The sequence below is a fragment of the Neltuma alba genome, unplaced genomic scaffold (assembly GCF_004799145.2).
Source record: "Neltuma alba isolate B1F8T4 unplaced genomic scaffold, ASM479914v2 tig00010787_pilon, whole genome shotgun sequence".
NCBI lineage: Eukaryota > Viridiplantae > Streptophyta > Magnoliopsida > Fabales > Fabaceae > Neltuma > Neltuma alba.
In genome coordinates, this window is record NW_021635604.1 from 493,977 (window position 1) to 518,984 (window position 25,008).

The 25,008-nt window shown below is 32.2% G+C and overlaps 1 pseudogene; it reads right to left on the minus strand.

Annotated features, from left to right (window-relative positions):
* Positions 1-239: 239 nt before the first annotated feature.
* LOC114759096 (cytochrome b561 and DOMON domain-containing protein At4g17280-like) lies at positions 240-24,289 on the minus strand (annotated as a pseudogene).
* Between the last annotated feature and the right edge of the window lie 719 nt (positions 24,290-25,008).

Sequence of the window (25,008 nt, forward strand, 5' to 3'; positions counted from 1 at the left end):
AATAGCCAAAATCTGAAAAGAAAAGAAAAACCCATATGACTGATCCTACTAATTTGGATTGTTTTTATAACCATATAATCTGCATAATCAGAAAGAGATAAACACAAAATAGTAGATGTCACCTATAGAATGGGACCCACCAATATGTATATGCTTATCTAAGTACACATATCAGACGGTCAGAAATCATACAGAATAATTTATCCAACTAAACCGATGGCTTAGATTCAAACCCATCATTAACCCCCATTATTATTAACCCCATTTGGAATGGCCTCTGATCTTTTCCTCTTCAACACAATGATCCAAGTGTAAACTTCCACCAACACAGCAATTCCACCAAGACCTGCAATAAACCCAATGTATGCATTTTTCCAGTTTTCATAACGATCTCCGTAAGAGTTCTCAAGTGCATCGAAGCCTTTAAATTTGTTAACAATGCTGATGATTATTGTGGCGTGCCCTACCCAGTAGTGGTAGAAATTCCAGAAGATTCTATATTTATGATCCTTGTTTGGCCTCAAAAACAGAGCAAACACTTGTATTCAATTGAGCAGGTTTCTCTCAGTACCATTATAATATGTATTCAGAGAAGTTATCCACAACTAGAACATAATCGGAGTACGTTTTCTAGTTCTGATGAGGTTGAGATTTTTTTAAAAATTTTATTTATTCTAAATAAAGTACATAAATTTTCCTAGTTTTTTGGTTGAAATTATGGGGTCTTTTTCTTCAGTTTCCAAATTATCTAGAGCAAACACCTGTTTCATTGAGGTCCTGTTTGCTTTAACTCCGTGGGACTCCAATGTAATTTTTGGTTGACTTTAACCAGAGGAATAATCTCTTCTTCATTCCTTAGGATTCATGGCCTTATACGTGTTGATCCTCATACCCATCCCTCTGTCACTCTCTCTAGTCCCAAATGCAGGAGGTAGATAACTAATTGCAGAGATTAAAAAAATTAGTTGAGTTAATTATCTGTAAAAAATATACAATGTTTTCTTAAAATATACTATTTAATAAGCATTTGAGCTATCACTTGATCGAAATTCATTTGATATGTGCAATAACAAAGATAGTTTGGGAAAGAAACTATAAATTTAAAAGACAAAATAGACTGAGATTTTACATTTAGAATCAAAATAAAACCCTTCATTAGCTCCTGTATTTAGGACTGGAAGGGATATTTCATTGCTCTCTTCTTAAAATATATCCATGGTCAATTCCATTCTCTACCACCCCCAATTATGTCCAATTCCATTCCTATCCTTTCTAACAACCAAACATGGCATCAGTTTTCCTCTTTATTTTATAGGAAATGATACGTGCCTAAAGAGTTTCAAGGCAGAAGATGATGATGCCAAGAGCTCTATGGGTGTCATACTGAACAGCAACACCGACGATGTAGGCAGAGGTTTGGCAAATGACGTGAAGGTAAAACCAAGCAGGGTCTGCTGATTTGAACGCTTTCAAGTATCTTGCTATTATGGCTCCTATTGGCAGCATCGCCCTTCAGCTCACTGCATTCAACACTCCATGCACCTATTCATCATCATCATTTCACACCACACATTAATAACGTGCTTTCCATTACCACATCATTAATCATTAATATCAATATCTATAAAAAAGAAATTACACTATTTATAAGTGTTAAATGCTAAAACTTTGCTTCAGATTGCGTGTAATATATGGATCCCACTTCCAATCAAACTAGTTTCTGCCTTGACCACCTTGTAAAACCATAACTAATGGTCGCAATTATAGTTGTCTTGCTTGCAGGTGCAACAAGTTGGAAGGACCAGTTGGGATTTTGCAAACTACTAGGAAGGCATTTAGCCACAAATTGTGGCTAAACAGGGAATTAACTGAGTTATTAGTGCAAAAAAGTCTTTTTGCAGCTATTAAAAAATGACCTCTACATTGGTTCTATAACTATCTACACTGGTTGTCGTTTTAGCTGGTGTAGAAGGTGTTCTCAACACAGGTTGCTAATGGAATCGGTGAAAAAAAGTTAATAATCCCACATCTTATTTAGGAAAATACCATCGGCTGCACTTTCTACACCATCCCTGCAACAATCGGTATAAAACCCACAGCTAAACTTAAAGAGTCTTTACCAATTGGTTGAAGAAATCCCAAGATTGTGTGTTATTTTCTTTTTACGCTTCAAATATTATTAAATGATAATATTTTATTGAGTAATAAAATATACCTTCTATGCCAAATATCAAACATTATTTCAAGAGTACCTTTCAAATGCATAAGTATCATACATGGTTTTGTTTAAAGACAGCGTGCCCACGTCAATTCAAATGTGTAGTTTTTTTTTTCAAACTTTTTATTAAAAAAAAAAGTTTGCAAATTATTTGATGACAACAGGAAAAATTAACATCAACATTGGTTTTAATTTTACGTATGATATTGATATAAATTGATATTAATATCAACTGATGATTCACATTGACAATGATTGTTAAAAAAATTTTTATTTAAATTATATAGAATCTAAACTTCTCTCATTGAATTTTAGATTTTCTATTTCATTCTATTTTCTTCTAGCTAAATAAATAAGCCTGTTTTACTAATAGTACCTAACTCAAATAAATAATACCGCACTGCTAAGTATTTCTATATGATAGTGAGTATTAGACTCTATAGGTACTGTCTGAGTATAAAGTGAAGGTAGGCGAAATGAGAATAATGAGATGGATATATAATCATACCCAAAAAAAAAAAAAAAGATTTGTAATGAACATATACGTAAAAAAATTTATCAAATAGCATGAAATCCTCTTAAAAAAGACAGAGAACAATTTAGTGGTTAAGACTTTATTGTTGTTGTATTTATTTCTAAAAATGCCTCCTTTTCATTTCTTATTTTGCGACAACTTATGTCATAATCAATATCCACACATTCTAATTAACAGATTATAACATATCAACTCATGCCTATAATTGAAGAAACTATAAAGACCCTGTAAAAAAAACTATAAAAATGTAATTAAATAAAAGATGAAACTATAAAGACTCACGAATAAATTCTTCATATATAAATATATAACACAATCAAAGTCACTCAAAATTTTATACTAAGACTGCTCTGTAAAAGAATAAGCTCAATGCTAAACACATATATGGGTATACAGCTGGGAAGGCCCTACATACCTTCAAGAATAGTTCATGTAAAATCAATATACAAAAGGATCCCAAAATGAAAGAAGCCACAAACAATACAAAATAGTCAAAATCTAGAGAGAGGAGGGAAAAAAACCACATGACTGATCCTACTAATTAGGATAGTTTCTACGACCATACAATCCGCGTAACTAGAAAGAGATAAACACAATAGCAGATATCACCTGTGGAATGAGACCCACCAACATGCATATCCTCATCCAAGTAAACAGATCAGACGGTCAGATATCATACAAATAAATAACTTATCCTACTAAACCTACGGCTTAGATTCAAGGTGACTCGGTGATTTCTTGGTCTTCTACCGCTGATTGTGGATTCAAGGGTACAAGAAGGGGGATACTTTTTGCCGCTCAAACTGCAACAGGAAAAGAAAACGAGGTGTTTCATGATATTCAAAAACGGATCTTAATTTATACTTATATAAGTTAATAACTTGGGTTTGTGATAATTTGTAAAAGACAAATGCTTGTGACAAAGAGGATTCGTCACAAAAATTCGTAAATCTGACTATATACAACCATATTTCAAATTATATAAAGGATTGAATGACATTTACATGTCTACATTTTTTTTATATTTTAAATTTAACAATAGATTTTAATTGGTTCTCAAAAGTAAGACTAGTTATATCAGTCAAATATTTACATAAATTGTTAAAAAACATACTTGCTGGAATTAATACGTAATAGCATCATGCGCAAATTAACTGTTAATCGAACATTAATATGTTAACAAAAGACTAATACATAAGATACGAATACTAAATAAAAATCACTCTCTTTATTTGAATAAAATAATTAACATTGGTCAATTATATCGGTGCTTCAATGGCCTAATGAAACGTAAATATAATGCCCCTTGTTATTTTTTTCTTCAATATTTCTTGTTATGATTGTGAAAATGGATCACATCTTTGAGTGAATATATAGTGTGCACATACATGTATATGTTTTAAAAGCTTTATATAATGACTCTAAGTAAATATGATAGTTCAATGAGTTTCGTTTTTTTTTTTTTTGGAGAAGGACGGGTTGTCTTTATAAAGCATTAATAATGATGAATTTTATGTTTACCATTTCAAAACATGCAATTATATGGAGCACAATCATTAAAAAAATTATTTCTTTCAGCAAGCAAACAATTTTATTCAGCTAATTATTTAATGGTGGAAGAAAAGAATACATCAATATTGGTTGGTAACATATGCATCATTAATTTTATCAGTGCATTATTTAATTTTAAACTAATTATATCCCCCGCTAGTGTTAATATTGAAAAATTGATTTCCATTAAACATGTGCAAAAAAATCATATAAATATAATAGTATTTTGTTTCAATTTCTTATTTTTAATTTCTTTGTTTTTAATTTAATCTTTTAAATTTGAATTCAATTTTCTAATGTTGCTAATTTTTTCAAAGAACCTCTCAAAGTGTGCTTAACCAACATAACTAAGATCCAAGAAAAGTGAAAAGTCATCCATATCAAGTTTAGAGCCCACTAGACTAAAAGAAACTAGCAGCACGAGTCCTTAAGAACCCAACATACTAATTAATTTGTTCTACTTTGCAAAATAAAAAAAAAAAAGACAGATATATTTTAATTAAAAACATTCAATTAAAAGCAATAAACTTGTCAAAAACTTGGCAAACTTTTTTTCAACCCCCTCCAGAAAATGTCAGCATAAAAGCAAATAAATTAGAATGCACTAAGCTTAGAATTAGATGAACTAACTACAAGAAGCTAGTCAGAGAACCCAATATACTAAATTTAAATTCAATAAAGGGAATTACCCATGAGAGGCCCAAACCTGAGGCTAGTAAAGAAACCAGTGAGCTTGCTTCAATGAGAGAATAAGAATGCAACAGAAAATCAGGAGAAATGGAGAAAGAGACAAACTAATTAACCTGCAGGAAGAATGAAACAGAATGAGGGAGCCAGAGAGCCTGAACCAGAGAGATGATCATTGACATGAATAAGAACATATTGCAGTACTTTAATAAACATGAAATAAATCTCAAGTAAATAAGCATACAAGAAAAAGAAAAGGTTAGATAAGATGAAAGCATTACTTCTGACTGAATAGAAAGAGCTATCTCCCCCCCCCCCCAAACACACACACACAGAGTGAGTGAGAGAGAACACAATGAGAGAAAAGAGTTAATGAGATATTGGAGCAGACATATAGTGTAGTTAAAGATTTAAAGATCAATATAAAAAGTTGACCAAAAAGATTAATAGAAAGCGCTTTGTCTAAAGAAGGGCCAACTTAAAAGACAAGATAAGGATGAGACATGACCTAAAGAACCAAAAAAAAGCAAAATAGAGAAGATGAGAGATAAGAAAAAAAAGCAAAAAAGGGAGAGGAGGCATAAGAACAACGGTTACCAATCTCATACCATAAAACCAAAAATATGCACCAACAGATCAATGGAACATGTTTACGACAAAGCAGTTTACTTTCATAACTTAGTGATGGGGGGAAAAAAAACACAACCTTACAGGGTTTGGAAATTTGATTGTACATGGAAGGGGCAAAAAAAACAGGAAAAAAAAACAAACAAAAGCAAGAAGGAGGAGAAGAGAAGCTGACCAATGAATATTATTGCTAGAAATCAAGCACATTTTACGAAGCTGGAAATTATAAAACACTTCATGAACTAAATAAATCAAGCATGCTTCAGAGATGAGCAATGGTCTGTATTGTATATAATCGTATGGAAAAAGGAAGGAAAACTCAAAGGAAATGTCTCTTGATCGATCCACCTCAGATGATGATGTATCTAGTTCAGTTTACCATAGACATCTGCTGCAAGAAAGTGAAGTTGTCAGATTTGAAAAGAGGTGAGAGCCAAATGTAAGATAAAAGGAACTTGCGAAAGGTCAACGAAATATGATCAACATTAGAAAGGTCAAATCGTAAATTAATGAGATATGATATTTGAGATGTCAAAACTCAGAAAGAACATGGGTTTGAGGCAGAAGAGAAACATAAGAAAGTGAACACCAAGATGAAATAAAACAAAAATACGCTCAACATTCTTTACCAAATGACACACACATGGGAGTAAGAATCCAGTCTAAATAGGAGGAGTCAAAGAGAAACAGAGCATGAGAAACACCTATTTATTACTTTGTTCAACGTCTCTGCAACATGAAGATCTGATGATATGAAAACTCATAAGAACTCAAAATGTTCGATTTAGCAAGATTGTCGCTTCCGTTGGCTCTCCGATTTAACTCAGCTGTGGATTCTTCTATATCCGATTATTATGGTTTCACAATGCAGCAAAATAAGTGGAAAAGAAGGAGCATGTTCTTCTTACACTACCACATCACTGATTTAGACGACAGAACGAAACATGTTTACCAAACTACATATATTTAAAACAACGAAGCACTTTACTTTCATGACTGTCCACCATCTGCTTCAATGCTTCAATGATGTTGCAGGTTTAAACTTTAAAGACCGAGCAAGAAGAGGGCTGAACAAAAGAATTTGAATTCTGAAATCACATTTGTTGAAGAGTATGAAACTAAAGGAAGTGGCTTGCGGTGGGTGGGTGCTAAATATAGCAAAGATCTCTGTGACGTGAAACATTATTGCCTCTTCTGAAATGTAAACCTCTCATACACTTTTCCTCTGCCACCATAAAGATAACATGGAAAGGGAACTGGTGTACAACTTTTGAAACAGGAATCCAATGGGAGCCATGTGAAGAAGCCGATGTTTTTCAGACAAATATTATGATTTATTATTATCTTTTCACATGCTTGAACTGGTTTATTTTATCAAGATATATATATATCTTTCCAAAGATTTTGCGTCTGGAAGTTTGATTTTTTCCTTCTTTGTTGATTTGCACAACAGCGACTTTACATGGCTACATCCATTGTCTCGAGCAAAGCATCAGAAGATATTAACTAAGTATAGTTGATTCAATATTCTCACTTCTGCTACCAGCTGACATCTTTAACTTTCTTTGTGAAAGCATTATATTTAATTAAAGTTCTCCGTGTGCGTGTGTGTATGTGTGTGAAGCTGCGAACTACGAATAGCGTGTGATATAATGCCAGATATCACGCGTGAAGTTAAACATTCATTTGGACATAGTCAAATTAGTCTTCATTCATTCATGCAAAAATTTGGTTATATTCAAGTAGATAATGCTATGCAGATACGGACAAGTCAGAAAGAGCAGGTATTAAGGGCTTGTTAGATTTCTTATTCTCAAAAACAAATTTTTACGCCGTTCAAATTCCAATAAAAAGCTTCTTGGAATTCTGAATGGTCTAAATCTCTATTGGACCAAAGGCTCTTTATTGAGACGCACTGATACAATAAATGTGAATTCGAATGGGTACGAGAGTAACCTTTAAAAACATCGTTGATGACATTGGACTTCTTATGGATAGAAACTCGCAGGTACATTTGTACCGTATTAGTAGGAATGAGATTAGCGCAATGGACAGGTTAGTTAAACTAGCTCACAGGTTAAATAATTCTTTGTTCCTCTTTATCAATAACCACCTTTAATTTTAGAGGTAAAAATTGATGAGGGGGGTAGGTTGTTTTTGTTGTAATTTTATTTTGTTAACGTTATTCAGTTTTCAGTTAAAAAAAAATGAATGAGAAAAAACTTGTTTGATAATTAGATTTTAGTTAAGTGTTTTGCAAAACTAAAAAATAGCGACATGTTCTTAAAAATTTAAAAAAAAAATCAGAAAAATCTTTTAAAAAATCACAACAACTTTTGCACTTTTTGGTTATTTTTAGTTCCATAGAACTGGGGGAAAAAACATAAAATATCTGTTTTCATTAATGACAATTTGGTAAATAATTCCGACCAAAACAACTCTATCTCTACTACTCTCCTCAGTTCATTAATATTCTTGGTTTAGCTGCTTAGCAAGCCAGTCGCAAGCCCCTATGGTCAACAATATAGTTGTCATTCGTCTGACTAGGGGTATTTATGGAATGAACGGTACCAAGATAACACCATTTTGCTAAATGGCAGGGATGACTCTTTTGTCATGTTTCCCGTCTCGAACTGGATGGGATGGGATGGGATTGGATCGGGCGAGTTTAGTGCAACTCATCCGAATTTTTCTTTTATTTTTTTAAAATAATTTTTAAAACATTGAGATCACATGCAGGAAAGGGTCTTGGTGGTGCAATAGTATGTAAAGATCAATTTGGTTTTTTTGGTTGAATTGGTTAATTTAATCATCCTTTGATTCTGGATATTTTTGAAGTAATAGTAAATAAATACGGTAGCATACGCCAAGCACCCAGAGTTGAATTAATTCCTCAAAACTACCTCTCATACGCTTTGCAATTTTCTTTAAGATTTCCTCGGCTTTATTTTTACCGCGTGCCAAAATCTGATTTTACTCGGTGCCATGCAAACAATACTAACTTAAATGACCTGATTATTATTTTTAATTATCTAGGGCTTTTATAGATCATCAACAATATAATTATTCAGATATCGTTGGCAAAAATAAACAATTACTCAAACACACTCCATCCGGTCCTTATTAAAATTTCTAATTTCAAAATGGCAACACTAATTTTTAAAATCTCAAATCAACATTCTGGTCAAAATGAAATTTTGAAATGTTGGTGATTTTATAATATTGCCTTTTATTTTTTTTAAAAAAAATCCAATGACTTATATCCAATTGTACGGCTTGGCAACTTATTCGTGACATAGACCTCAAATAGAGTTTCAAGCTGCAAGCATACCAGCTTTACTTTAAATAATAAGGCCTGAACCAATAGGGGTTGGATCTAGTGGAATGGGCTAATCCTTCACAGTATGACGAACTAAGATTCGAATCTCTACTAGGAGAGATACTCACATTTAGTGCCCTATAATACCTCGAATAGGATTGTCTTCAATAGGAGAATACCTTTACTTTAGCAAATAAATAAATAAATAATGCTTGAGCCCAACTAGCCTCTATCAAATGTCAAGCTTTAATTGGACCGCTTTGCCAAGAAGCTTACATAGCCGGCGTGCGTTAGAAAGAAGCATTGGCCCGAGCAAAGATTCATATCCGCAAACTCGACCATCCAATCTTACACATGAAACATAAGACCAAACCTAAAAGTCGATAAACCTACCGCCAGCAAATCATTGGAGTTCTAGCAACACAGTTCAAATTGTAAAAAAATTGGATCCCAAAATGCTTAAGCGACCAATCTGCAATACGATGAAAAATTATATAAAATATAACTATCAAAATAAAGGGTCTAGCTAAAAATTATTTACTACAAAATATTTTAAAATATTAGATGTACCTGAAAAAATATTTTAAAATGTTGGATAAATCACAAAATACTTTAGGATGATTTTTAACTTTTTTTTTGGGTAACATATTGAGCATCTTGAATCCGCAGCTTTAACATTGTTGGAGGGTGAATTAAGCATGTTGATGGGCTTACAATCTTACATTTTGTGTTGGAATGAAGCCCATGATTTTTTTTTTCTCTTTTGCTTGTAGATATGATTATCTGCACAGTGGTCAAACGTGTTTTTGTAGTTTTGTTCTCAAAACATGTTCTAGAAAACTGCTTCAAGAAAAACAAAATTGAGAATGCGATATGTTTTTTGAAAACATTCTAAACATTTTTATTATTCCCTTCCTTCCTCTCCTACTTGATTATTATATTGTTGAGGAAACATCAATAGGATTAATTTAGAAAAAAATTAATAAATATTTGAAATAAGTTTTACACATATGACTAACATCAACTTCCTAATTAGATCCTACCTTAAAGATATGAGGAGTATTAGATATAATTTTTCAAGGCCTTCCAGTTTTATGTGGATGTGGTACCAAAAAAAAAATTATGGTATAAACAATATCAGAAGTTGTTTAATTTAGAAATTATGAATAGTATTTGTATTGTGAATAATTTGATTAATCTCAAGCTTTGTGTATTGTTTGATTTTCAAGTTTCTCCATTTTTTTTGTCTGCATTTAATATTGGGAGAATCCCAAGTAAATCCAACCAAATATCTAGATCCAAATTCAGGCCTACATTTTTGACAAATCCTTAATCAGACAATGAGGTCTAATTAAGAATTTCTGAATGTTGTTAAATAACAAGGATGTCCCTCTTTAATTTAAAAAAATTGATTATTTTACCCCTTCCAAGTGATCCTCATCTTTTATGATCATTTTTTGAGTCAAAAAAACCTATAAATAATTTTACATTGTTTAAAATTTGTATATATAACCAAAACCATTTAAATATTCTAATAAAAAAATATTAAATTAGAAATATAAGTATCCTTTAAACAAATATTTTTTTATTTTCATTTCTTATCATCTATATTAGTTTTATTTATTAGCAACGTAGGATTCAACAAATTAGAACAATTTAATATTAAACATTTTTTATAATTAAAATATTTTAAAATAATTAAATAAATATTTTCAAGCTAAAAATAAAAATATTTATTTAAAGTCTAGTTATATTGTAATTTAAAATGTTTATTAAAATATTTTGAAAGTTTTAGTTATATATACAAAATTTCAAACATTGAAAAATTATTTATATGCTTTTTGTCTAAATACTAATAATAAGAGATGATAAACCACTTGGGAGGAATAAAATAATCAATTTTTATTTTTAATTAAAGAGAGGCATTCTGGTCATTCAACAATGTTCAAAAATTCTTCATTGGTATCATATCCGAATGAAGAATTTATTAAGAATATAGGCTTAAATTTGGATTGATTCATATAGTTTCAAATTGTAATTTTTTATTTCTATATTATCATTTGGCTTGAGCTAATGACATTAAGTATAAGAACCAAAAATCAAAATTCGTTTGGCCCTTGTTATGTTGGGATGATCTCTTTTCATTCTTTTCCCTATTAAAAAATCACTCATGTAAACTTAACCCTAACTATAGTTATATAGTGAAAACGGAACGCTGGTCATATTGACGACGTTAAGCCTTCTTAAATGAGGAGATAAGTGGATTCAATGAACACATTTTTAACAAGTTTTGATTTTAATTATTGTCTTTTTATTGATAAGTTTTAGTTTTGGTTCTTGTACTTAATGGCGCTAATTAAAAGTTGGCATTTTTAAGCTCATACTAAGTCCTTAAGAAATCATAGGAATAAAAAATCACGATTTAAAGCTATAAGAAGTAAAAATATAAAAAGTATTATGTTAAGAGATTGACTAGGATTTTGCAAGACCTTGGCTTCCTACAAATCTGATTTTGAGTTTAACATTCTTGAAATTGAGATGGATATATGATCTGAATTCATGAACTTTCGTTGAGGGGAGGCAATTGAAGATGGTGGGTAGGGTTATGTTGTCATAAAAATGTGTTTTTCTTCAAGTTCTTTGGCGAGCAAGAATAATATTATTTGATAATATTAAAAGAAAAAGATGTCAAAAAAATACTTCTAAAATTTTAAAATCCAAAAAAAATGAGTACAAAAATGTGTTGTTATTTGTTTTTCAAATGTAGTCAACTGTTATTATTATTTATTTTAACCAAAATAGTCAACTGTTATCAAAGTATAGTAAACAAGACTTATTTATAATTTTGAAATTTAAATATTTTTTTGGATGCTCCCTGATAAAAATATAACGAATATTATAAGATTGACTAGGATTTGCAAGACCTTGGCCTTTTACAAACTTCATCGTCATAAGTAAATGTAGAATTTTGTATGAGAAGATTTTCAAAATACAGTAACTAAGACCCCACCACCCATCATTTCATGTAAGCGTGTCCATTACTTGCAATATGGTTCTTAGACTGACTTGTTCATTAAAATAATATGTTGATGGAATTCTTTGAATTTCCAAAAGACAGAGTGGAACCAACGTTTGCATGTTATATGTGCAAAAACTCCTGTTCAAGTCTCATGTTTTTTTGACTAAGACTTTTAATTCCTCCTGTGCATGTAATTATTGAGCAAGAAATAATTTGTTCAACGTCTCTGCAACATGAAGATCTGATATGAAAACTCAAAGAACTCAAAATGTTCGATTTAGTAAGATTGTTGCTTCCGTTAGCTCTCCAATTTAACTCAGCTGTGGGTTCTTCTAGTCCTATTATTAACCTACTCTTCCGGTTCTTAATATAAGATCTAATTATTGAGTTGATTTTAATCCTAAATATAAGAAATATTTCTCATATTTATCAGTTTTTCCTAAACTACCCCTATGAATCTCCCTCTACCATAATCAAGTAGAAGAGGGAGAGAGGATATTAAAAAAGATGATTATGGTGTTTTAGGAAAAACATGTCATATTTCTTATAATTAACTAACTTATCTAACTTTCTTAGTTTAATCAAATTAGTTAAATAGGTTTTATATTAAGGACCAGAAGAGTATAATAAACAAGACTTACTTATAATTTTGAAATTTATATATTTTGTTTTGGCATGCTCCCTGATAAGAATATACCGAATATTATAAGATTGACTAGGATTTGCAAGACCTTAGCTTTTGCCAAACTTCGTCGTCGTAAGGAAATGTAGAATTTTGTAAGAGAAGATTTTCAAAAAGACAGTAACTAGGACCCCACCACCCATCATTATTACGTGCAATATGGTTCTTAGATTGACTTGTTCATTAAAATAATATGTTTATGGGATTCTTCGAATTTTCCAGAAGACAGAGTGGAACCTACGTTTGCGTGTTATATGTGCAAAAACTCTTCTTCAAGTCTCATGTTTTTTTATTAAGGGGGTATTTAGATGTAAACCAAACCATAGTTTTAAAATTGCTTCTACGGTTTACGAAGTAAATATGTAGAGCGGTTTGTCTCGTTTTGCGAAAAAGTGTTTCTTAGAAGCACCTTTAGGCATTCCCAAACACCCCCTAAGACTTTTAATTCGTACCGTGCTTGTAATTATTGAGCAAAAAATAATTTAACTTGTTATTATTATTATTAAAACTATGAGAGAATTTGATAAAGTTCATAATTGTGTTATTTCATTTGTGTGTATGAATCCATCTATTATTCTTTTTAGAGAATTGCCAATTCACAAAATGCTTATGTTCTTTGCGTAGGATTGGACTTGCTTGTTCAACGGAATGAGCACGTGAAACAACCAAATGGTTTAAAAGCCATAAAAATTCAATTATAATAATAAAAAAATAAATTACTGCGATTTTCTTGTTGTAATAACAACGTCGCATATTAACGAACACAATTTTCAGCGCCGGAACAAGGACTACTTCACTTTTTTTTTTTCCTAATATGGGAGAACCTGGTAGAGTCAATCTATTAATAAAATTTATAAATTAGCATACAAAACCTCTCAAACGATTAAGGATACGAGGTAGCAATTGCTTTTAAACAAAAATAAATAAATCAGAAAATTAATACTAGGCTGAAGCAGTGGGCAATGTTCTATTGACTTTGACTTTGAAACTATTTAAATTAAGATCAAGGAATTACAAGTCTGCGTATCTTTGCCTTACAAAGAGCTCTAGTAGCTTTCGAGTTTCGGAACAAAATGAAGCCTTTTTCTCCTGTGTTTCTTTCATTTTGGTCCCAATGCCTTCAATTGCTTCTCTTCTTCACTTTGATCTTTCGACCTCGTCTAGCAGCTTCTTCATGGGATAATGAGACCGATCATTTGTCCTTGCTCAAATTTAAGGAATTAATATCCAGTGATCCAAGTCATATATTGGACTCTTGGAATGTTTCTACACACTTCTGCAACTGGCATGGCATCACTTGCGGCAACAAGCATCGCAGAGTTACACAGTTGGTGTTACAAGGATATCAATTGCGTGGTTCTATATCACCCTTCATTGGCAATCTCTCCTACCTCAGAACCATCGTTCTTGATAACAACAATTTCTACGGAGAAATCCCACAAGATTTGGGTCGTTTGTTACAGCTCCAGGTACTTTATCTCTCCAATAATACATTGACTGGGAAATTTCCTGTCAATGTCACGAGTTGCTCTAAACTCAGGTACTTATCATTTGGTGGAAATAAGCTTACTGGCAAAATACCCATGGAGATTGGCTACCTCCATAACCTTGAAAAGTTATATCTACTTGAGAACAATTTTATTGGGCAAATCCCAATGTCCATGTGGAATCTATCTTCCCTTACAGGTATTTTTCTTGCTTTTAATAAGCTAGAGGGGAATATACCTAAAGAAATAGGGCGCTTGAAAAATTTGACAATTTTTTCAATGGGTTCAAACAAGTTTTCTGGGCCAATTCCTTCTTCTCTATACAATTTGTCATCCCTCACTATTATTGGACTTTTTGGCAATCAATTTAATGGCTCCCTCCCAACCAACATGTTCAATAGCCTCCCTAATCTGCAATAGTTGGCAATTGCAAGAAATCAAATCTCAGGTCCTATCCCAGCATCCTTGGTAAATGCCTCTATGCTTGAAATAATATCTGTAGGACGAAATAACTTTACAGGGCTAATTCCAAATCTTGGAAAGTTGCATGACCTTTCATTCCTAGAATTGGGTACAAATAATTTGGGAAGTAATTCTTCTAAAGATTGGGAGTTTCTGTATTCTTTGAGCAATTGTAGTAAATTGCGAGTTCTAGCAATTCACTACAATAATTTGGGGGGCCATTTACCAGATGCCATAGGCAATTTGTCCACCCAACTCACCAGGTTGTTTCTTGGTTATAATAAAATATTTGGCAAAATCCCTACTTCATTAGGAAACCTTGTTGGCCTAACATCACTAACTATGGAGATGAATCATTTCACTGACATCATCCCGACTACTTTCAAGAATTTTCAGAATATGCAATTATTGAGTTTGGGGGGAAATAAATTTTCTGGAGAAATAAAACATTTCATAGGTAATCTCTCTCGGTTATTTCACCTAGATTTGTCACAAAACATGTTTGAAGGAAAGGTTCCTCCAACTATTGGTAATTGTAAAAGTTTACAATATCTTGATCTGTCACAAAACAATTTTAGTGGAGCCATACCAGTCCAGCTAATTACTCTTTCATCTCTATCAATTTTATTGAACTTGTCACATAACTCTTTTGGTGGTAATATCCCTAGTGAGGTTGGAAACTTAAAAAATATTGGTAACTTGGATGCCTCTCATAACCATATCTCTGGGAAAATTCCTCAAACTATTGGAGATTGCCAAACCTTAGAGTATCTCTTTTTGCAAGGAAATTTCTTTCAAGAAACCATCCCCTCCTCTTTGGCTTCATTAAAAGGTCTAAGATATCTAGACTTGTCACAAAATAACTTGTCTGGATCAATTCCAAAAGGCCTGCAAGATATTGCTCTCTTGGAGTACCTAAATGTTTCCTTCAACATGCTTGATGGGGAAGTACCAACCAAAGGCATCTTTAGCAAGGCAAGTGCAATATCACTTGTGGGAAATAAGAAGCTTTGTGGAGGCATATCAAAGTTGGAGCTGCCACCATGCCCTCTTAAATCTACTAGACAACGAAAGCATCCAAATTTCAAGTTGCTCATATCAATATGTTGCGTGATTGCTTTTCTGCTTCTGGCATTTGTTGTTGCTATTTATCATGGGAGAAAAAGAAGCAAGAAAGCTTCATGTTCAGAAACAATTGACATGATTTCAAAAGTATCATATCAAAGTTTGCATAATGCCACAAATGGATTCTCTATCAACAACTTGATAGGATCAGGGAGTTTTGGCTTTGTATATAAGGGAAGTTTTGAATCTAATGAAGTTGTTGCGATAAAGGTCATTAGCCTTCAAATAAGGGGAGCTCACAAGAGTTTTGTGGCTGAATGCAATGCACTTAGAAATGCCAAGCATCGAAATCTCGTCAAAATTATAACATGTTGCTCTAGCATAGATTACAAGGGCCATGAATTTAAGGCTCTAGTTTATGATTATATGGTGAATGGAAACTTGGAAAATTGGTTGTATCCTAGAGCAGAGAATCTAGATCATCCAAGAATTTTGCTCCTTGATCAAATAATAAATATTGTTATCGACATTGCGTCTGCATTAAACTATCTTCACAATGAACACGGGCAACCTCTAATTCATTGTGATTTGAAGCCAAGCAATGTTCTTCTGGATGGAAACATGGTTGCTCATTTGAGTGATTTTGGATTGGCAAGACTACTATCAACTGTTGAAACCACCTCTAATAAGCAAAGCAGCACAATCGGAATAAAGGGTACTATTGGCTATATTCCTCCAGGTATCATTTAATATATTTTTTTACTACAAAGACATGCGGTTCATTATGTTTTTTAACTCAATTTTTTTTTCCATTTTTTACTACAATGTTTCAGAATATGGAATGGGTTCCGAGGTATCAACACAAGGTGACATGTATAGCTTTGGCATTCTTGTCTTGGAGATGCTAACTAAAAGAAGACCCATTGGAGGTATGTTTAAAGATGGCCACAGTCTTCAAATATATGTGAAAAATGCATTTCCTAACAAGCTTTTGGAAGTTGTAAGCCCAACTATTTTTCCACAAGAACTAGACCATGCAGTGGCAGTGACAAACTCAATTATTTTTATATATTTTGGTATCTTTTATGTGAGTTTTGTCAGCTTAATTGGTCCCTTTTTGCCTTAATTGATTTAATATGTTTTATTTTAAATTATTATTTTTTAGGGGCAAAATTGTCATATTTTGGTTTAATTGTGACTAATTGATTTTTGTGGACCATTAATGCTACCTTATCCTTGAATTTTGTTTGCAGGTTTTTAGAAGATTTAAAAATAAAAATCAAAATTAAAAAAAAAAGAGAAAAAAAATAAAAGAAAAATAAATTAAAAAATATATATAATAATAAAAGGGGGAGCAAAACGCAACGTTTTGCCCCCCAAACCTAATATACTATAATTCTTCTTCAAACACAAGGAGGCGGGCGGAAATAAGAGGACACACACCCACGCAAGGGAGCAGGGGCGGCGGAAGAAAAATTGAGAGAGGACACGAGAGGCACAGCAGCGTGAGCAGAGACGCGAGACAGGAAGCCCATTCGCCATCATCATCGTCTCTTTTATCTTCGTTTGTGCTATCTGTTATGGCTTTAATCGCTGAAGCTTACGGTGGAGCTTCAGTGATGCAGGGGCTTGGCTAAATCCTTCAATTCTCTGGCACAATATTTATGGCTTGAACTTGAAACTTCAAAGGAGAGTTTCAACTCTTCTAATCTTTACTTCTTTCATTATAATTGTGATTTCTAGGTCTTAGAATGAATTTTATAATGTTTGAATGGGCTGTGATGATTTATATTTGTATTGAGATTAGTTGTAGTTGTTAGAATCTTTGATTAGCATTTAACATTATGCTGTAATTAGCTTTAATTTCTTTACATTGTACTGGGTCAGACTATGTTTTGAAATTATTGTGAACATTTAGTAGTAATTCAAGGTGGCTTGGTTATTGGACTAAAAATGTTAATTGCTTTTCTTTGATTTTCTTTTTGGCTAATTGTGCTGAAACAGTTTAATTGTGAATAATTAATATGCAAGGTGGCTTGGTGTTGATTATTCTAATTAAACCGAGTCTAGGGGGTGGCCCTTAGAGTCTTTTGAATTTAGCTAACTCCCAAATTAATTGAAGTAATGATAGCCTTAATCATTGTGCTAGAGGATTGCTTTTCCATTTGCTGTCACTTGTTTACTCACTTTGCTTATTTTATTCATATCCATTTTATAAACTAAAAATCCAAAAATTATTTACTCATTTTGCATCCTTTTAAATTTTGCCAATTAGTTAATTAAAAAGAAAATCAATCCCTTTCCAAGTCAATTTTTTATTTTTGATACTTAGTTGCTTAGGATTTCAAATAAAGGCTCCTCAAAGTGAAACGACCCGAGTTTTGTATTATATTGCATTACTTGGATTTATTTTTGATTGGGAACCCCAAGGCAAACGACAAAGGCTCTCATCAGGCAGCTTTAGGAGACATATCGGAGAACATGATGCAAGTCCATCCTAATGTTGAGAAATGCTTGCGTTGTTTGTTTATGATTGGGCTTACATGTTCAATGGAGTCACCTCATGAAAGGATGAGCCTAATTGACGTTGTAAGGGAGCTAAATTCTATCAAAAGCTTTTTTCCTTTATGGTGAGTACAACATCCTCTAAGTGGATGTTTGGTAATCACAAAAAACACTTTTGAAAATTGTTTTTATGCAAGTGGAGACAAAACATCTTTCACATACTTACTTTGTATACTGTAAAATTACTTTTAAAATCATGATTTAGTTTTCTTCCAAACATAATATTATCCTTTTGGTTTGATTTGATTTCTACACAAACCAATTTGATTTACCTTTTTTTTTTTTTTTTTGCATCTCATATTTGGATTGTTGTTGCAGGTAAGGGATCGTGTCTGTTCAATTTCCTTGAAGTAATCAAATTGTGATTGGGATGAGCCTAACGCTGTTAGCTTAAGCATCTTTATTTTGTGGTCATATTTGTGATATGTCAGGGTGGTTGAGATTTGTGGGCAGATCTTCCTCTTCGTTGTTAATTATATCTTCAAACATGTTTTGTCAAAGGTTCCTTTATATTCCTTTACTAATTAGCATTACTTTACACAGATTACTGATAGAATTTCTGTTGCTAATTACCTATGGAATAATTTTGTCCTTGATGTAAAATTCCGTGGCTAATATGTTTTTATTTTTATAATTTCAAAATGTTGCATGTGAAGTGTTTCATTTTCTTTACTAAATCAATCTTGTTCATACATATACATGCAATAAACAAATAATGATGTCATAAAAAAAAACAAATAAAGAAGGATGATACTCCCTCCAGCCGCTTTTTATAAGATTTTTTTAACACTAAATTACATAACTTAAGAAAATAGTTAAAATTAGTTAAATACAATAAATATGTAAAAATTAAACTTTTTCTTCTAAGTACGCCTCTTATTCAATAAGACGACAAATAAGAAAAAGAAGCACTAATAATGAGATAAAGAATGAAAAAGAATGTAATATGACAAAAGATAAGGAGAGAGAATAGGAAATTAATTAGGGATAAAATTGATAAAAACACATTTAATGTTTAGACACCCCTAAATAGGATCTTACAAAAAGGACTAAACCAATTCAATTTGGGATCATATATAAAAAAGACAGAGAGAATATGAAATATTGAAATTAATTTGGGGTCTGGTTAGATAGAAGGATGTGATTAATTAGAGGCATATTCTGTGGTCATTTGAATCATGACTAAGAAAAGGTATTAGCAAGATAAAAATTAACAAATTCTGGTTCACAACAAAGCCTTTACAGCAGGAAAAATCTCTTAAAAACACACTTAAATAACCCACATTTTATTTGGGTCATTGAATTTACCATTCAAAGACTTATTGAAAGTGTGTAATGGAGACACAAAATTGTTAATTTAAAATTGAAAGGTATTGAATCTCAGGTGAGAGAGATGCCTACATTTAGTGCTTGACAGTACCTTGAATAGGATTATCTCGAATAAGAGGATACTTGTGCTTTAGTAAAAGAAAATTGAAAGGTATTAACTGCAAAATGAAACATGTTAATTTAGAATTCTCGTTTGCTTTCTAATAAAACAGGCACTAGAATCATTTCATAAATTTTAAATTTCCTTTTGGCTCATGTAACTTGTTAGGGGTTTGATAAATTTAGTGATCCAAATAAGAATTTGTGTTATTTAAATACCTTTTTAGGAATTTTTCTTTATAATAAACATATTATAACTCAAGCATACAGGATATTTTTAGAAATTACCACATCAAATTTCAGAATTAACAGGTTTCCTTTTGCAAATAGCAAAATATTTGCAGTCAGAGGCCTTGCAGATGGTTCTTGGGTGGCTTAAGTGGCAGTTAGTTTCTTGAACGATAGTTTTTTTTTTTTTGCTTGTTTGTTTTTGTTTTCCGTGTTGCTTGAGTCTGTTTTGTTCATCGTGTTTGCGTTACTTATTCATTGTTTAGTCTTCTCTAAGCTCTGTATTTGACTTTTCTATAAATAATATTTGTGTTTACAATCCCAAAGAAGTAGTTATGGGGGAGAAATTAATATTCCTATAATTTGATCTCTTTCTTAATCATATCTTTATAATTTTTTTATTGGGTCGTTATAATTTCATCAATTATAAACATTGGTTATTAGACTCATAATTTGTTAATTTGTAAGAGAACCAATGCCAATAGCATACGACATGGCTCTCACTTATCATACTCCTGAATTAATTGTGCCACATAAATATAGATAAAATCAAAACCAACCAAATTATAGATCATATAGACGCAGACACGATTATGAACATAATATTTTTTTTATTTTTATGTTGATAATAAATAAAGTTTAGGGTTAAGGTGCAACAAGCACCCTCACTATTTTTTGAGAAGCATCTAGCATCCCAAACTATTAAGTGATGCAATTTTGTCCCTAATTTATTAAAATGGGTGTAATTTCAATCTAAATTAACAAACTCAAAACTTCCATTTTCTCCCCATCCAATCGGTTGTTGGTTCGTGACGTTCACGTCTAAAAGCATAAAACTGAGATTGACCAAATACACATCATCCTCATCCTCTTGAATCTGCGGACTTGATCTCTGATCATCCCAGAGAAAAGCGCAATCAGAGACCATATTCTCCGGCATTAGATCGTTTCTTGAATCCTTAATTCTACCGCTGCCAAACCCTTTTCCTCATCATCGTCCACAACCACACTCTCCAGCCCCCTGTCTCGATATCCTTAGATTGTTGCAGATCTCCGAGCTCAGCTTGCAGAGGAATCACATTCTCTCATTGATTTTGACGAGGCCATTCGAGAAATTGCAAAACCACACAAATTATTTCATATGAAAAGCAGTTTGAGCCCACACTACAATGCTATTTTACTACGAAAAGAAAAGAGACTGCTCATGTAGTGGTGTGTCTATAAAAGATGAATCTCAATCCCAATATGAGGTTCCGGCAAAAAGACCCTCTTTCCTACATAATCATTTCATTCAATCTCTGTTCAATTTTGATATTGATTGGAAACAAATGGAAGAACCCCCACAACTCATACATTTTTTTTTTTGGGTAATATCTCATGAACAAATTATTAAAAACACAAACTTTAATCATGTTGGCAAGCTAAATGGAGAAGTGTTTGCCCAGCCAAATATCAACTCAAAGAATGGGAAGAGCGAAGAGGAACATCAAGAAACTGAGGATCCTAATCAGAGTGTTGCTGAAGTGAAAAATATTGAGGATTTTTAAAAAGAAAATGCAAATTACAGAACAGAGAAGGAGGAGAGACTATATGTAAGTTGGATGAAAGCACAAAAAGGGAGAAGGAGAAAGGAAGGAGAAGGCGAGAGACGCAGGGTCAGATAGAGCCAACTAGGACGGGTTGAGACGCACGGGATTATTGTGGCATATCCCACCAAGTAGTGGTAGAAATTCCAGAAGATTCTCTATTTATGATCCTTTTTTGGCCTAAAAAACAGAGCAAACACTTGTATTCAATTGAGCAGGTTTCTCTCAGTACCATTATAATATGTATTCAGAGAAGTTATCCACAACTAAAACATAATCGGAGTACGTTTTCCACCTCTCATAAGGTTGAGATTTTTTTTTAAATTTTATTTATTCTAAATAAAGTACATAAATTTTTTTTTAGTTTTTTGGTTGAAATTATGGAGCCTTTTTCTACCGTTTCCAAATTATCTGGAGCAAACACCTGTATCATTAAGGTCCTGTTTGCTTGAACTTCTTGGGATTCCAATGTAATTTTTGGTTGAGTTTAACTAGAGGAATAATCTCTTCATCATTCCTTAGGATTCATGACCTTATACGTGTTGATCCTTATTCCCACCTCTCTGTTATTCTCTCTAGTCCCAAATGCAGGAGGTAGATAACTAATTGCAGAGATTAAAAAAAATTAGTTGAGCTAATTATTTGTAAAAAAAAAATGTAATGGTTTCTTAAAATATACTACCTCCGGTCCTAATTATAAGAGCTAATTGACTAATTTGAAGATATTAAGGAAAGAAGTTAAGTTAGTTATTTATAATAAATATGTGTTGTCTTTCCTAAAATATCCTTGTTAATCAAATGTATTGGCTATAACTACTATTGTTAAAAGAACTACCTTGGAAAAAAAATACACAAATATGAGAGACAAAGTGGATTGGAGTCTTATATATAAGACCAAAATAAAAGTCAAACAAAATATTATATTAAGGACTGAAGGTAGTACTATTTAATAAGCATTTGAACTACTCCTTGATAGAAATTCTTTTGATACGTGCAATAACAAAGATAGTTTGGGAAAGAAAGTACAAATTTAAAAGACAAAGTGAATTAAGATATTACATTTAGGACCAAAATAAAGCCTTTCACTAGCTCTGTATTTAGGACTGGAAGGAATATTTCATTGCTCTCTTCTTAAAATGTATCTATGGTCATTATCATTTTGGTCAATTCCATTCTCCGCCACCCCCAATTATGTCCCATTCCATTCCTGTCCTTTCTAACAACCAAACAGGACATCAGTTTTCCTCTTTATTTTATAGGAAATGATACGTACCTGAAGAGTTGCAAGGCAGAAGATGGTGATGCCAACAGCTCTATGGGTGTCATACTCAACAGCAACAGTCATGGCCGAGTTTGAGACCATAGGCCCAGTCACCAACACCGACGATGTAGGCAGAGGTTTGGCAAATGACGTGAAGGTAAAACCAAGCAGGATCAACTGATTTGAACACTTTCAACTATCTTGCTAGTATGGCTCCTGTTGGCAGCATCGTCCCCCAGCTCAACACAGGTTGCTAATAGAACCGGTGTAAAAAAGTTAATAATCCCACATCTTATTTAGGAAAATACCATCGGTTGCACTTTCTACACCATCCCTGCAACAATCGGTATAAAACCCACAGCTAAACTAAGTCTTTACCAATTGGTTGAAGAAATCCCAAGATTGTGTGTTATTTTCTTTTTACACTTCAAATATTATTAAATGATGATATTTTATCGAGTAATAAAATATACCTTCTATGCCAAATATCAAACATTATTTCAAGAGTAGCTGTCAAATGCATCATTATCATACATGGTTTTGTTTAAACGTGCCCACATCAATTCAAATGTGTAGTTATTTTTTTTCAAACTTTTTATTTAAAAAAAAAGTTTTGCAAATTATTTGATGACAACAGGAAAAATAACATCAACATTGGTTTTAATTTTATGTATGATGTTGATATAAATTGATATTAATATCAACTGATGATTCACATTGACGATGATTGTTAAAAAAAAATTTTATTTAAATTATATAGAATCTAAACTTCTCTCATTGAATTTTAGATTTTCTATTTCATTCTCTTTTCTTTAAATAAACAAGCCTGTTTAATAGTACCCAACTCAAATTCAGCCAAATTTGAACTAAATTCGAACAAAATTTCTTACTTACATTCCTTTTCCTTCTGCGATCATCGCCAATTGGAGCGGCTTGAGTCACACCAGAAACCAGATCCAACGTCTCCTTCGAATCAGTATGCTCAGAGCTGAGTTCATGTCGTTGAGGCGTCGAACCAGCCAGAGGGCCTTCTTGCCAAACATGGACAAACGACTCCGTTCCGTCAGGAAGCATCACTGTAGCGAAGATGATAATCTCATCGTTCACACGCGCCGTGCTCAGACCAGTCACGTTGTAGCTTATGTCTCCCTGGACCAGCTGAGTTTCTGATACGTCACTGGAGGACCTTATCGGCGATGTACACACCGTCAGGACGCCGGTGCTGCCGCATTCAGAGAAAAGAAAAAGAGGTGTTTCATGATATTCAAAAACGGATCTTAATTTATACTTACATAAGTCAATAACTTGGGTTTGTGATAATTTGTAAAAGACATATATGCTTGTGACAAAGAGGATTCGTCACAAAAATTCGTAAATCTGACTATATACAACCATATTTCAAATTATATAGAGGACCGAATGACATTTACATGTTTACATTTCTTTTTTTATATTTTAAATTTAACAATAGATTTTAATTGGTTCTCAAAAGTAAGACTAGTTATATGAGTCAAATATTTACATAAATTGTTAAAAAACATACTTGCTAGAATTAATACGGAATAGCATCATGCGCAAATTAATTGTTAATAGAACATTAATATGTTAACAAAAGATTACTACATAAGATACGAGTACTAAATAAAAATCACTCTCTTTATTTGAATAAAATAATTAACATTGGTCAATTATATCAGCGCTTCAATGGGCTAATAAAACGTAAAAATAATGCCCCTTGTTATTTTTTTCTTTCAATATTTCTTGTTATGATTGTGAAAATGGATCACATCTTTGAGTGAATATATAGTGTGCACATATATGTATATGTTTTTAAAAAACTATATATAATGACTCTAAGTAAATATGATAGTTCAATGAGTTTCTTTTTTTTTTTTTTGTTGAGAAGGAAGGGTTGTCTTTATAAAGCATTAATAATGATGAATTTTGTGTTTACCATTTCAAAACATGCAATTATATGGAGCACAATCATTAAAAAAAAAATTATTTCTTTCAGCAAGCAAACAATTTTATTCAGCTAATTATTTAATGGCGGAAGAAAAGAATACATCAATATTGGTTGGTAACATATGCATCATTAATTTTATCAGTGCATTATTTAATTTTAAACTAATTATATCCCCCGCTAGTGTTAATATTGAAAAATTGATTTCCATTAAACATGTGCAAAAAAATCATACAAATATAATAGTATTTTGTTTCAATTTCTTGTTTTTAATTTCTTTGTTTTTAATTTAATCTTTTAAATTTGAATTCAATTTTCTAATGTT